The following is a 14257-nucleotide window of genomic DNA, read 5'->3' on the forward strand; positions in this document are numbered from 1 at the left end:
ACTTTTTTATTTTCTGTTCATATGCGTTAGTAATGTCCTTATTACTTTTGAAATATACGACCTGCCTTTTGATTCTTATATGAAAATAAAATTTTCATTATACTTTTTCTATATCTCCTCACGTATAATATACAACCCATTCATCTTTTTTCTTAGACAGTTTGAGAATCAACTTAGTTACTAGTTATTATAAACATAGCCACTCAAACAACTTTTTTCTAATTTTTCGGTGTCACTTTTTTCCTAGTTTAGTGAAATTGTATTATATATGGTCATTACTCTTCAACCTTATTAACATTAATCTCATTATAGGATAATTTAGTGTAAAACACATCTTAAAAGTCACATATCGAAGACTATGTGTTGCTTACCAAGAACTATGTGTTGTCTATAAGGACTAGGTGTCACTTATAGAGAGTTATTTGTTGTCTACTAGGACCATGTGCCGTCTATTAGAGTTAATGGTGAACCACCTACTAAGTGGCCTAGTCGAGTACTTATCGATCTATTTGACTACTAAACGATTTGTCTGACTACTTGTTGGCATGTAGACTTGTCCAACCACTTATCGACCTGTCTGACCACCACTATCCGACTACAAGCTTGCCCGTCCTACTATCACCCTCCAACCACAAGCCAACCCGTTCGATTACCTCTTAGACTACCAAAGCTAATGAAGTACTAATATATAACTTAGTAAGATCTAGATCAAATAACTCATGAGACAAACGAACCACTGGGCCGACTCATGCCCATCTAGGTGATGACCCACAAACGTCATAATTATCCTATAAATAATACAATCATCGAGGAACATAATTTACGTTCATTATTACAACAATAACTATTATTTGACTCACTCGTCTATCTTGGATGTAATGTCTTTTACGGACACACCTTCTCTCGATCTTGAAGAGATTAGGACCTAGAGCATGTTGGCTTCAAGGTCTGAAGTTGGAAGCACACCCCTTCTCGGTCTGAAGTTACCTCCAAGTCTTAGAACAAGTCAATTTGAAAAGTAATGAATTTTTGTTAAAAATAGTTCAAAAGGTCTCCAGGAAGTGTACTCGACATTGTAAGAACACTTTGTTATAATTATTTTTGTTTAATTCATTATCTATTGATTTTATTATTTAAAGGATACGTTGTAACTCTCGTAATTGACATGGTAATTTATTTTTCCACTTATAATTTGCATATTAACGTGCCTTTTATAATTTTATACACCATTATTTTTATAAATAATTTATATAAAAGGAAAAATAAGCAACTTACATTATAAATGTAATTTTCTTCATCAAGAAGATACATGTTTTAAATGGAATTGCAGTTAACTTCTACTATTAAAATCAATTTGATCAATTTTAGTGTGAGTTTGGAAGAGTTAATATAGAATTAGAATTTTCTTTTAAATTGTGTTGTTCATCTACTTTATCTTTATAATTCATTGGACATCGATGTTGATGTAGTAAAAATATTAGTATTGTAAAATATAAAGCTGGTAATAAAGAGAAGAAAGAATGACTAATTTTTTGTGTCAACTTAATAAGAGATAAAAAAATTCAATCAAAAGGATACTATTAAAGTGTAATGCAAATTCTAGAAGAATGTAGAAGCTCCTTAGATAGAAGAATTGAAATGTAATACAAGTTCTAGAATATTCTAGAAAAACCTAAGATAGGAAGAAAAATCAAGAATATTCTACATAGGTAAAAATCTAGAACATTCCACATAAGTTGTGGCTAGTATGTTCTAGAATAATCTATAGGTCTATAAATACCCATGAACTCTACTATTTGATGTATGTAGCCAACATATACCATTTGTAAGAAGAAGCCAACATCTACTACAACTAAAGACAACTACAACATTTCTTTCAACTACTACTTCTACATTCTACTATCTCTACATTTTCTCTACCACATCAACTACTCCTTTCACAACCTTAAAATACTAACAGTGGTACCAGAGCTACGTTCGGTCATCTACAGGGCGTAGATAAAATTTTCAACTACCTCAAACAAAACTATAACTCATTCTACTACTTCCAAATATATTCTCAACACATGGCTACTACTAATCAAACATCATCAATTCCAGTACCTATTTTCAAAGGAGAAAATTATGATTTTTGGAGTGTCAAAATGAAGACATTCTTCTGCTCTCAAGATTTATGGGATATCATAGAAGAGGGATTCACTATTCCAGAAGACACCTCTACTCTTACTCCAGCTCAAAAGAAGGAGTTGAAAGAAAACAAGCAGAAGGATTCAAGGGCTTTATTTGTTCTTCAACAAGCAGTTGATGACACAATTTTTCCAAGGATAATTGATGCCACAAGTGCAAAACAAGCTTGGAACACAATACAAGAGGAGTTTCAAGGAAGTGACGAGGTACGCAATGTTAAACTTCATTCTCTAAGACGAGAGTTTGAATTATTAAGAATGAAAGAATCTGAGACCATTAAAGACTACTATTCTAGAATAAAAGAAATAGTTAGTCAGATGAGAGCCTATGGGGAAAATATTCTTGACAAAAAGATCGTTGAGAAAATTTTAATTTCTATTCTCCAAAAGTATGATGCAATCGCAACCGCGATTGAACAAACAAAAGATTTGGCTACATTGTCAGTCACACAACTAATGAGCTCTCTTGAAGCTTATGAACAAAGATTGAAAAGGCATGAAGATGACTCGGTTGAAAATGCCTTTCAATCAAAACTAAAATTACGGTCTCAGAATAAAGAATATGAAGGAAATAAAAGTAGAGAAGAAATTTCTAGAAATAAAGAAAATCCTAGAAGCTTCTCTATGACTCGTCAAGAAAAATATCCTCCATGTGGCATATGTAAAAAGACAAGTCACTTGGAAAAAGATTGTTGGCATCATGGAAAGCCTCAATGCCACTATTGCAAGAAATTTGGTCACATAGAAAAGTATTGTCGTAATAAAAATAAGCATCAAGCAAACTTTGCGGAAGAAGATAATCAAGAGAAACTCTTATTCTACGCCAATCAAGAATCTTCTGGTAGAGAAGGAAGTTGGTACTTGGATAGTGGATGTAGTAATCACATGGCAAAAGATCAAAGTATCTTCAAAGACATTGATAAATCTGTCAATGTCAAAGTTCGGCTAGAAAATGGCACCATAGTGGAGTCTCGAGGCAAAGGAACTGTCATGGTGGAGACAAAGAAAGGTACGAAATTCATCAATGATGTTTTACTAGTTCCAAATCTTAAAGAAAATCTTTTAAGTATTGGCCAAATGATGGAGAATGGATATTCTCTTCATTTTGAGAAAGATACATGCAAAATTTATGACAGTAAAATGATAGAAATTGGCCAAGTAAAAATGGAGAAGAGAAATAAAAGCTTTCCTACAAGCTTCAAACCTGGAACTAATATTGCCATGAAGGTAGAAGTTGATGACTCATGGCTTTGGCATAGGAGATTTGGCCACTTCAACACACATGCCTTAAAACTTCTATATATGAAAAACATGATGAGAGATCTTCCATGCTTGAAGGAGAATAATGAATCATGTGAAGGATGTCTCCTCGGAAAACAACATCGATTACCATTCTCGACAGACAAAGCATGGAGAGCAAAAGACTTATTGGAGTTGATTCATACTGATGTTTGCGGACCGATGAGAACACCTTCACATCATAACAACAGGTATTTCATCCTCTTCATTGATGACTTCTCTAGAATGACATGGGTCTATTTCTTAAAGGCAAAGTCAGAAGTTTTTGGAGTATTCAAGAAATTCAAGGCCCTTGTTGAGAAGCAAAATGGAAAACAACTAAAAATACTTAGAAGTGATCGTGGCAAGGAGTACACATCTCACGAGTTTGACAAATTCTGTGAAGATGAAGGCATAGAGCGACAACTTACAGTCGCATATACTCCACAACAAAATGGCGTGTCAGAGAGAAAGAATCGCACAGTTATGGAGATGGCAAGATCAATGCTGAAAGAGAAAAGTATGCCTAACACTTTTTGGGCTGAAGCAGTTTACACTGCAGTTTATATTCTAAACAGATGTCCAACTAAAGCAGTCCAAGACAAGACTCCTATTGAAGCTTGGAGTGGGAGAAAGCCATCGGCTAAACACCTACGAGTATTTGGGTCTATTTGCTACATACATGTTCCTGATCAAAGGAGGCACAAGCTTGAAGACAAAACTATACGAGGAATATTTTTGGGATATAGCACACAGTCAAAAGGCTATCGAGTTTACAACCTACAAACAAAAAAGCTCATCATTAGTCGAGATGTTGAAGTTGATGAAAATGCTTCTTGGAATTGGGAAGAAGAAAAAGTTGTTAAAAGCAACATTCTACTTCTAGTGCAACAATCTCAAGAAGAAACTCAAGAAGAGGAAGAAAATTCAGGTTCGCTTTCTCCACCTGCACAACAAGATTCTTCACCTGAATCTAGTCCAAGAAGAGTAAGATCTTTGGTAGACATATATGAAACTTGCAATATGGCCATGATTGAGCCTAACTGTTATGAAGAAGCATCAAAGCAAGAAGTATGGGTCAAGGCTATGGAAGAAGAGATTAAAATGATTGAGAAGAATAACACTTGGGAACTCGTAAATTACCCTCATGGAAAAGACATCATTTGAGTCAAATGGATATATAAAACAAAGCTCAATCCTGATGGAACTATACAGAAGCATAAAGCAAGATTGGTTGCCAAAGGCTACTCACAGCAACCAGGAATAGACTACAATGAGACATTTGCTCCAGTTGCTCGCTTAGATACAATTAGAGTTTTAATAGCTCTTGCAGCACAAAAAGGATGGAACATCTATCAACTGGATGTCAAGTTAGCCTTTCTAAATGGGGTGCTCGAAGAAGAGATTTATGTTGAACAACCACAGGGCTTCATCAACGAAGGCAATGAAGGCAAAGTACTAAGACTTAAAAAAGCATTATATGGCCTGAAGCAAGCTCCTCGAGCATGGTATAGCAAGATTGATAAATACTTCATCGATCAAGGATTCAGGAGGAGCAAGAGTGAGCCAACACTATATATTAAGGCACAAGGTCAGTACCATCTCATTGTCTCTATATATGTCGATGATCTTATCTATACAGGAAACAATATAGAGATGATGAAAGAATTTAAAGAAGACATGATGAAGACATTTGAAATGACCGACCTTGGCTTGATGAACTATTTCCTCGGTATAGAGGTGAAACAAGAAAAGGAAGGTATATTTATCTCTCAAAAGAAATATATTGAAGCTCTATTAAAGAAGTTCAAGATGAATGGTTGTAAACCTGTCACTACTCCACTGGTGGTAAACGAGAAGCTACAGAAAGATGATGGAGCACAAGAGGCAGATGCATCACGCTACAGGAGTTTAATTGGAAGTCTCCTGTATCTCACAGCCACACGACCAGACATTATGTATGCTACAAGTCTTCTATCAAGATTCATGCAAAACCCAAGTCAGATTCATTATGGAGTAGGAAAAAGAATTTTAAGATATCTACAAGGCACAAAGGAGTTTGGTATATGGTACAAAACCATGACTAACTCAAGGATGATTGGCTACACAGATAGTGATTGGGCAGGATCAGTGGACGACATGAAGAGTACGTCAGGATATGCTTTCTCACTAGGATCGGGTATTTTATCTTGGGCATCAAAGAAGCAAGCAACCGTGGCACAATCAACAGCAGAAGCAGAGTATGTAGCAGCTGCTGAAACCACAAGTCAAGCAATATGGCTAAGAAGAATACTTGAAGAAATGGGTGAACCACAAGATGGACCGACTATTATCTATTGCGATAACAAATCGGCAATAGCAATAGCAAAAAATCCAGTCCATCATCAAAGAACAAAACATATAGCCATTAAATATCACTTCATTCGAGATGAAGAGACAACTAAACAAATTCGACTCGAGTACTGTCCAACAGAAGACCAAATTGCAGATATATTTACGAAGGCATTACCAAGACCAAGATTTGAACTACTACGCACAATGCTTGGAGTTACCGAATTTGCATTAAGGAGGAGTATTAAAGTGTAATGCAAATTCTAGAAGAATGTAGAAGCTCCTTAGATAGAAGAATTGAAATGTAATACAAGTTCTAGAATATTCTAGAAAAACCTAAGATAGGAAGAAAAATCAAGAATATTCTACATAGGTAAAAATCTAGAACATTCCACATAAGTTGTGGCTAGTATGTTCTAGAATAATCTATGGGTCTATAAATACCTATGAACTCTACCATTTGATGTATGTAGCCAACATATACCATTTGTAAGAAGAAGCCAACATCTACTACAACTAAAGACAACTACAACATTTCTTTCAACTACTACTTCTACATTCTACTATCTCTACATTTTCTCTACCACATCAACTACTCCTTTCACAACCTTAAAATACTAACAGATACAAATACAGGGTTACACATAATTCATAGAAATAATTAAATTTCATAAAAACTAATATGAGTAACGGTAGAAAAATTAATTATTAGAGAATATGTCTAGTTAAAACCTTAGTAGGAAAAACCCTTTGAAATAAAAATCTATAAGGAAAAATGTATCACTTTTATTATAATGTTCATCAAATATTTTATTTCTCCTCCTCATGTAAACTCACATCATTAAATCACAGAGTCCAATCTTGTGAACCAATTACTCAAAAGTTCTCTTTGGCAAAGACTTTGTAAATACATATGCCAGATTTTCATATGAATGAATCTTTTGAATCTCTATATCATCATTTCTTTGAAGATCATGAGTAAAAAAGAATTTTGAGAGAATATGTTTTGTTTTATCTTCTTTAATATACATTTCTTTCAATTGAGTAATACATTCTATTGTCTTGATATATGGTTGTTGATTCCATTTTTCCAACGATAAATCACAAGTTTGTTGCACATGTTAAATTATAAACCTTAACCTAACACATTCATGACTTACCTCATGTAATGCTAAAATTTCTACATGATTTGACAATGTTGTTGTTATGGTTTATTTCATAGATCACCATGAAATTGTTGTGTCACCACATGTGAACAAATATCCTATTTATGATCAATCCATTAAATCATTATATCTGATTTTGAATCATTTGGATAAAATATAAGTTCATATTCTCCGTACCTTTAAGATAACGAAGGATATGTTTTACTCTAATAGAATGTCTTGTTGTTGGTGAACAAGTATATCTTGCTAACAAATTTATAGCAAATGCTATATCAGGTCGAATATAATTAGCAAGATACATTAATACTCCTATAACATGAAGATGTGACAGTTACGTTCCTCATTCTTTTCTTGAGGTTTAAAAGAGTCCTTTTCAACATCTAATGACCTCACAACCATTGGAGTGCATAATGAATTTGACTTGTCCATATATAAGTTTGTTGATGTATAAAAACACCTATATTGAAATACTTAGTTTGTAATCTCGAACAAAACTTTATCCTTCGAAGATCTTTCATCTCAAATTCTTTCTTTAAGCAATCAGTTGCCTTTGTGAGCTCATTAGAAGTTTCAACTATTCTTATGTCAACTATATGAACAAAAATAATGGAACATTCATTTTTGATCTTTTCATATAAATATAAGGACAAATAGGATAATTTTTATACCCTTCTTTTAATAAGGACTCACTAAGAGGATTATACCACATACATCGTGATTGTTTTAATCTATAAAGGGTTGTTCAATTTTATTAAATAATCCTCTTACGAATTTTCATGGTTGGCCAAATTAAATCACTCAGGATGTTTCTGTTGGGTCTATTGAGGAGGAGGTTCCTTGTGGGTTATACAAACACCAATGGATTCCCAACAGTTTCATATAAATATCATTCTCAAGATAACCATACAAATAGGTTGTAACAACATCCATTAGATGTAGACCTTCTTGTGCAATCAGGCTAATAAAATATCGAAATGTTGTTGCATCCAATATTGGTGAATACGTCTCTTCAAAATCAATACTAGGTCTTTGTGAAAACCTTGAGCAATTAACTGTTCTTTGTATCTAACAATTTCACCATTCTCATTTTGTTTTTGTACCAAATTTCATTTGTAACCAATGAGTTTTACACCCTTAGGTGTGCGAACTACAAGTTCAAAAACCTTTTGTTTAGCAAACGAATTTAATTATGCTCCGATTGTATCTTTTCATTTTGGCTAATCATTTCTTTGTTGACAATCTTCAATGATAATTGGTTCTTGATCATCACTGTCACTCATAACATTCACCATTATATTATATGCAAAATCCTCTTCAATTTTAACTTTATTTTGTTTCCATATTATCTTATTTATGACATAATTTATTGAGATCTCATCATTTTTTTAACAATTTGAGGTTCTCTTGCAACCAAATCATTAATTATATCAAATAAATCTTTTAAGATTCCCACCTCCTCAATTAAGTTAGCTTTCCTTTTAGATCATTTTCTCATTCAAGGGTTTTTATCTTTGGACACTACAAACGTGTAATGATTAATTCATTCCAACATATATCCTTTTCCCAGTTTTTACTTTCTCCCCTTGATGTTGGAAAAACTAATTCATCAAAATGTTAGTCGACAAATCGAGTTGTAAATAAGTCTCCTATTGATGGTTCAAGATATTTTATTATTGATGGATAATCATATCCAACATATAATCCTAATCATCTTTGAGGACTCATCCTAGTCTTTTTTGGTGGAAAAATTGGAACATATAGAACACACTTAAAAATTCTTAAATGAGGAACATTAGGTTGTTGACCAAAAACCAACTGTAGAGGAGTGCATTTGTGATATCTTGTTAACCTGATGTGAATCAATACTGGAGCATGCAAAATTGTATCTCTAAGTAGCCATTAGAAGATTAGCTCTCATAAGTAATGTTTTTGCTATCAACTTTAGACGTTTTATTAATGATTTTGCAAGTGCATTTTGAGTATGAACATGTGCTACTCAATGTTCAACTTTAATTCCAATTGACATACAATACTTATTAAAAGCATGAGATGTAAATTCACCATCATTATCAAGACAAATTTTTCTTAATTGGATAATTTGGGAAGTGAACTATTAACTTGATTAATTGAGCTAATAACCTTGCAAATGCCTGATTGCGAGTTGATAATAAACAAATATGCGAGCATCTAGTTGATCCATCAATTAAAACCATGAAATATCTAAATAATCCATATGATGAGTTTGTTCTAAAAATGAGATTGACTCATTTCTTAATTTTTCTGAGGATGGTCTTATTATAAACTTTCCTTGTGAACATGCAGTACATGAAAAATCATTGGACTGAAGAAGTTTTTTACTCTTAAGTGAGTTTTCACTTGAGTTTTCAACTATATTTCGCATCATGATAAATCTAGGATGACCCAACCGATCATGCCAAACAAGAAATTCATTTTGATTCATAAACTTGTGGTTTACAATGACATTTGAATATCCTTGAAACTTAATAAGATTCTATTATACTTAAGAGAATAAAATGTACATTTAATGTGCAACCTTGTACCTCTTGATAGTATCGTATCCCTTCTAGTCTTCAATTATATTTATAGTACCCAAAATAATGATAACATTGAGCATTTCTTGAACTTCCAATTATATTGTAGTACCAAAATATAAAACCAAGAAGAAGAAAAGAAAAAAAGAAAAAAAGAAAAAAAGAGAAATAAAGATTAATTTTCTGTGTCATATTACTAAAAGAAAAAAAATAGTATTTATAGATATAAAACATAATATAAAATATGCAACTCAAAATTTTCAAATAATTAATATTGTATAGTATCATTGTCCGGTCAGCCACTAACCAAACGGTCAATGGTCTATGGTCTCATATGAGCCGGTCGGTGAACCGGTTGGTCGGATTACAAACATAATTAACGTCAAGAATAATTACATTAACCATAAGCTAAATCATCACTGTTTGGACTGTAATTATGATAATACTAATAAAAAATTTATCCCAAAATCTATAAATATAAATTTAATATTCAGTCAGTTTGTTACATTGTACATCTATTACTAACTATATCAGACAAACACTCTCACTTTAGCATTAAAATGCTTTCTGTATAAATAATTAAATTTCATATAATTGATACTTAACTTAGAAAACAATGAAGAACCATTCTTTTATAAGAATTAAAATCCTTTTTAACGTACCAATCAGAACATTCAACCATACATTGATTACATACTATTGTCTAGTATTCAGGAAATTCATACCTTATGATTAGTTTCAGCATGGACCCATGGTTGGCCAAATGGCCCACAATCATGAACCATTTTTAATTCAAGAGAATTATTCTTAATCACATTAATGAATCTAGGGTTGGGGGAATGAGAATAATTCAAAGCATTAAAATCACAGTGGTAATAAATGTGATGTTTTCTTAAAAGAAATATAAATCTTTAGGGTAGTAATAAAATTAAAGAGTTTAAAATGAGGTTTTTCTTTTTTTTATTGAATCCTATTTGAAAAATTTACTAATTTAGCTGGGTTGAAACATAACATTATGTGATATTTGGAAAATTTGATAACTTTGGTACTCTATTAAGAAATTCCGTGTCTATCTCTTTGTTAATATGCTTAATATATTGACCAAAAATTAGAATAATTATTTTTACAATTTTAAATAATTAAGAAAATGTGTGGACTGAAGTGTGGGGTGAAAAGGAAAATAAAGGATGAAAAAAATGAGATTGTTTTACATTTTATTGGAAAATTTAAAACACTCTCCTTTTTGCTTCTGTAAAAGTTAGATCAGAGAATTATAAAAGTTAGTGAAAAGTTAATTAAAAAATAACCTAAACTAAAATTGCTAGTGAAAAACAAAATGAAAAAAATCCCAGAAAATGGTATTTAATATACATCTATTTGCCTGATTAGAAAAGAATCTGAATGCAAAAAAAAATTAGCAATTTTTATTTATATGTTTATATTCGTATTATGATGCTTTTTCCTAGTTGGTTTTGGTAAGAAAATGAAACCTTCTGAAAGAGTTTGTGGCTGTGTTTCGAGCTGGAGATAGACTAAGTTGTAACCTGTACTTATGCGTGATGGAAGTGATAAGATAGAGCAAAGTCTTACCTATTGATACATAACCTTCCTTAAACGATATAACTATGAAGATAGGTCTGAAACCTTACCTATGATGAGTAGTGTAGGTATTAATTCCATACCTGCAAATTATTGAAGAAAGGTGTTTCACTCCCACGTTGAAACATTTGATCATGTCCGAAACATAAAGGGTAAATAAGGAATGGCTTGTTTTGTTATGTTGCTGTTCCTTTTTCCGAAGCATAGTCAAACACATACATCAAGTGCAGTAGAATTTTAGCAGCTCAGGAGCATGATTGGGTTTCAAAAACCTAAGAATAGTGGTAGTGCCTCACCAAATAAAGCATTTACCACATACCAAGTGCAGAGTGCACACGCCAATATTAAAGTCTGTTACTTAGATTTGATAATTACCTCATCCAGAATCTATGTTCTTCTCCCACAAGATATAGATAAAAGCATGGCCAATTTCTTAAGCCATAACTGCTCCAATCCCCCTACAACCACTTCATTGCTTATTCAATGCATTAGACTTTCCTACATGCAAAATTTAGAAATCCACTCTCACATACCACCCTGTTTTACTTTTCCCTTCAACCATTCTGCATAATTAATTCATTTGACCCTGCAGTGAACCCAACAGCAAAGAGTAATGATGGACTGGGTAAGTGTGACCTATGGAGAAACTCATCTAGGATTTAAACCATTGCCGCACGCCAAGGTTCTCGCATGCTTTTCGCTAGACTTTCTAATGTTTCAACTTCCTCCCCCTAAGGCTCAAAAGCCTCTCATAACAGAGCTTTTAGGATTCTTTCCCGTGAAAACTAAATACTTTTCTACTACCTTTTGATCCACCGTCAAGTGCTAAAGACAACACAAACTTTGTTATGAATTCAGGATGGTTTTACTTATGTTCTGTCTGAAACCAAGTTTAAATTCAAAGTCATACCAAGGTTATTTGTGCAAGCTCAGAACACAGATGCAAACTAAACAATCTAAACATGTTCTAAATCAGTGTTTAGATCAGGCTTTTGAGGTACGGCATTGAATTTGAAGTACTATTACGACTCATGCTTGCTGAATGCAAGCTTATTATCAGATAAGGAAGTTGTGTAGGACTTTTGTCAGTCGGGTAATGAATAAGTTCTCAGTATCATGTCCTTGATGGGCAGTTAATGTTAGCCATTGAAATTGTTGGAGTGTAGGGTGTGTTAATTAAAGGAGCTAAGAGCTTAGGGAAGAAAGGGTAAGGGTCTATTAGGTGTAGGGAATGATACCAGGCTAGGGAAGCTCCCAACTTTCTCTAAAACTCACACATGGCATGCCATGCCATCCCATACTCAAAACCTTGCGGCCAACACGCAAAGCCTACGTGCACTCATACATTATTCTTCTCTATCTCCCTTCTTTGCAAACCAAAAGGGTAACCCAACATGGGGGTGCCCCATATGGATGCATGTGGGCCCCAACACTCTGGATCCAAAGCCTGCCATTAGTACTACTCTCTCTGCTGCAGTGAACCTCAAATGAACAAAGGGGTTCCTCACTTTTTTATGAAATTAAGGCAGACAACACTCCAATAGCCTTTCCTTCGATATCCCCTTCTTTGAATTTCTGTGTATACACTGCCACGGTTTCCACTGCCACACTTCTTTTTCTTTTCTTCATTTTTCATCTCCACTCCAAATCACATCATTACGTCATTCCCTTCTGTCGTAATCACAACTAATCTTTTCATAACATGCAATACAAAGCTTTTACTTTTCGAGGAAAATGTTATCAGTTCTCTCATACAAATTGAAAATTTTCATTTACATGTCACATGAATATTAAGTATAGGACTATAAACATGTAATGCTATATGTTACGTCCAAATTAGGATTGAATCACCTTCTGATGTCTTTTACATTCCCTTGTTGCTCATGCCACGTTGCATACATAAATCTCTTCTGTCTCCCTCTCTCTCTCTCTCTCTCTCTCTCACACACACACACATGCACTCAAGTTGCTACCTATAAATAGCGAGGCTCCACTACCACCCTTTCATACTCACTCAAGGTGTGCAGTAATTTTCGTTCATTGGGTGAGAAGCTCCTTGTTGGAGAAGCAGGGCACGTGCAAGTGTGCAATTCTTGGCTCTCCTAAACGCCATTGAACCAATTTGCACGTGCTCCCCTTCTCCAACACGACTTCCTCACCCTCCTTGCTCCTCTTTCTCTGTCACTCAACTGAACCTACCAACACTCACAAGGTAATTGCTTTCCCTCTGTCTTCTTTGTTAATTTCCCACGTAAATTTAGTCCCGAATTTACACCATGATTCTTGTTGTTATTGGAAAGAGTGTGAAGGATACCAATGCAACACTGTGATCTCAATGAAGGAAAGATTAGTTACCGTTTCATCTTACTACCCTATGAACAGTAATTTCGTTACATCACCAAGTTATCATACACCATCATGCTGAGGAGTAATAACTAGAAAGTGTAACTCTGGATGTTTAAGAAAGAACTAAGAAAAGATATTTTTCCTGCTACAAAGGGTGTGAATTAATTTATATCTTGAAAGTGGATGTACATTATCTGCGCTTGTAAGCATTTTGTGAAGTTGATCATATATATTTGGTTTATTCAACACTGTTGAGTCTGTGAGTGAAACTTATCAGGAAAATGTAACTGAGGTACCTGACACAACAGCGGGGCCATGGAGGAGGAGGTTGTTTTGAGTGTAATAGAGGAAAGTTATAATTTGCAAGGCTTGTATGTAATCCGAAATGATGAAACATGTTAATGACTCGGTGGTACGACAGTCTAGTTGTACAAATGTTTTCGCTGTCAAAGAATCTTTTATGATTTATTTAGGCTTATGGTTTGGTTTGTTTGGAAGATCTTAAACCATGCATGGAAAATTTGATAAGAATGAGGAGTTGAAATAATAAAGTAATGACTATTTGGTGTGAAAAAAGATTGAAGTAGTATTGAAGAACAAGTAGGGGTAAGTAGGGGCAGGTAAGTGGACGGTTCGACCAGTTTAAGATTTGGTAAGTCTTTCCAAATGAGACAGATAAGTCTGATATGTGAAATGCATTTTAAGTCCTGTACATAAACTAAACCGATTAAAAAAAATTAAAATATCTTTTTCTATTAAAGTGTATCAAAGAAATGTTTTTTTTTCTTTTATTTTTATA

The sequence above is a fragment of the Vigna umbellata genome, chromosome 8 (assembly GCF_029865625.1).
Source record: "Vigna umbellata cultivar VRB3 chromosome 8, Vumbellata_1.0, whole genome shotgun sequence".
NCBI lineage: Eukaryota > Viridiplantae > Streptophyta > Magnoliopsida > Fabales > Fabaceae > Vigna > Vigna umbellata.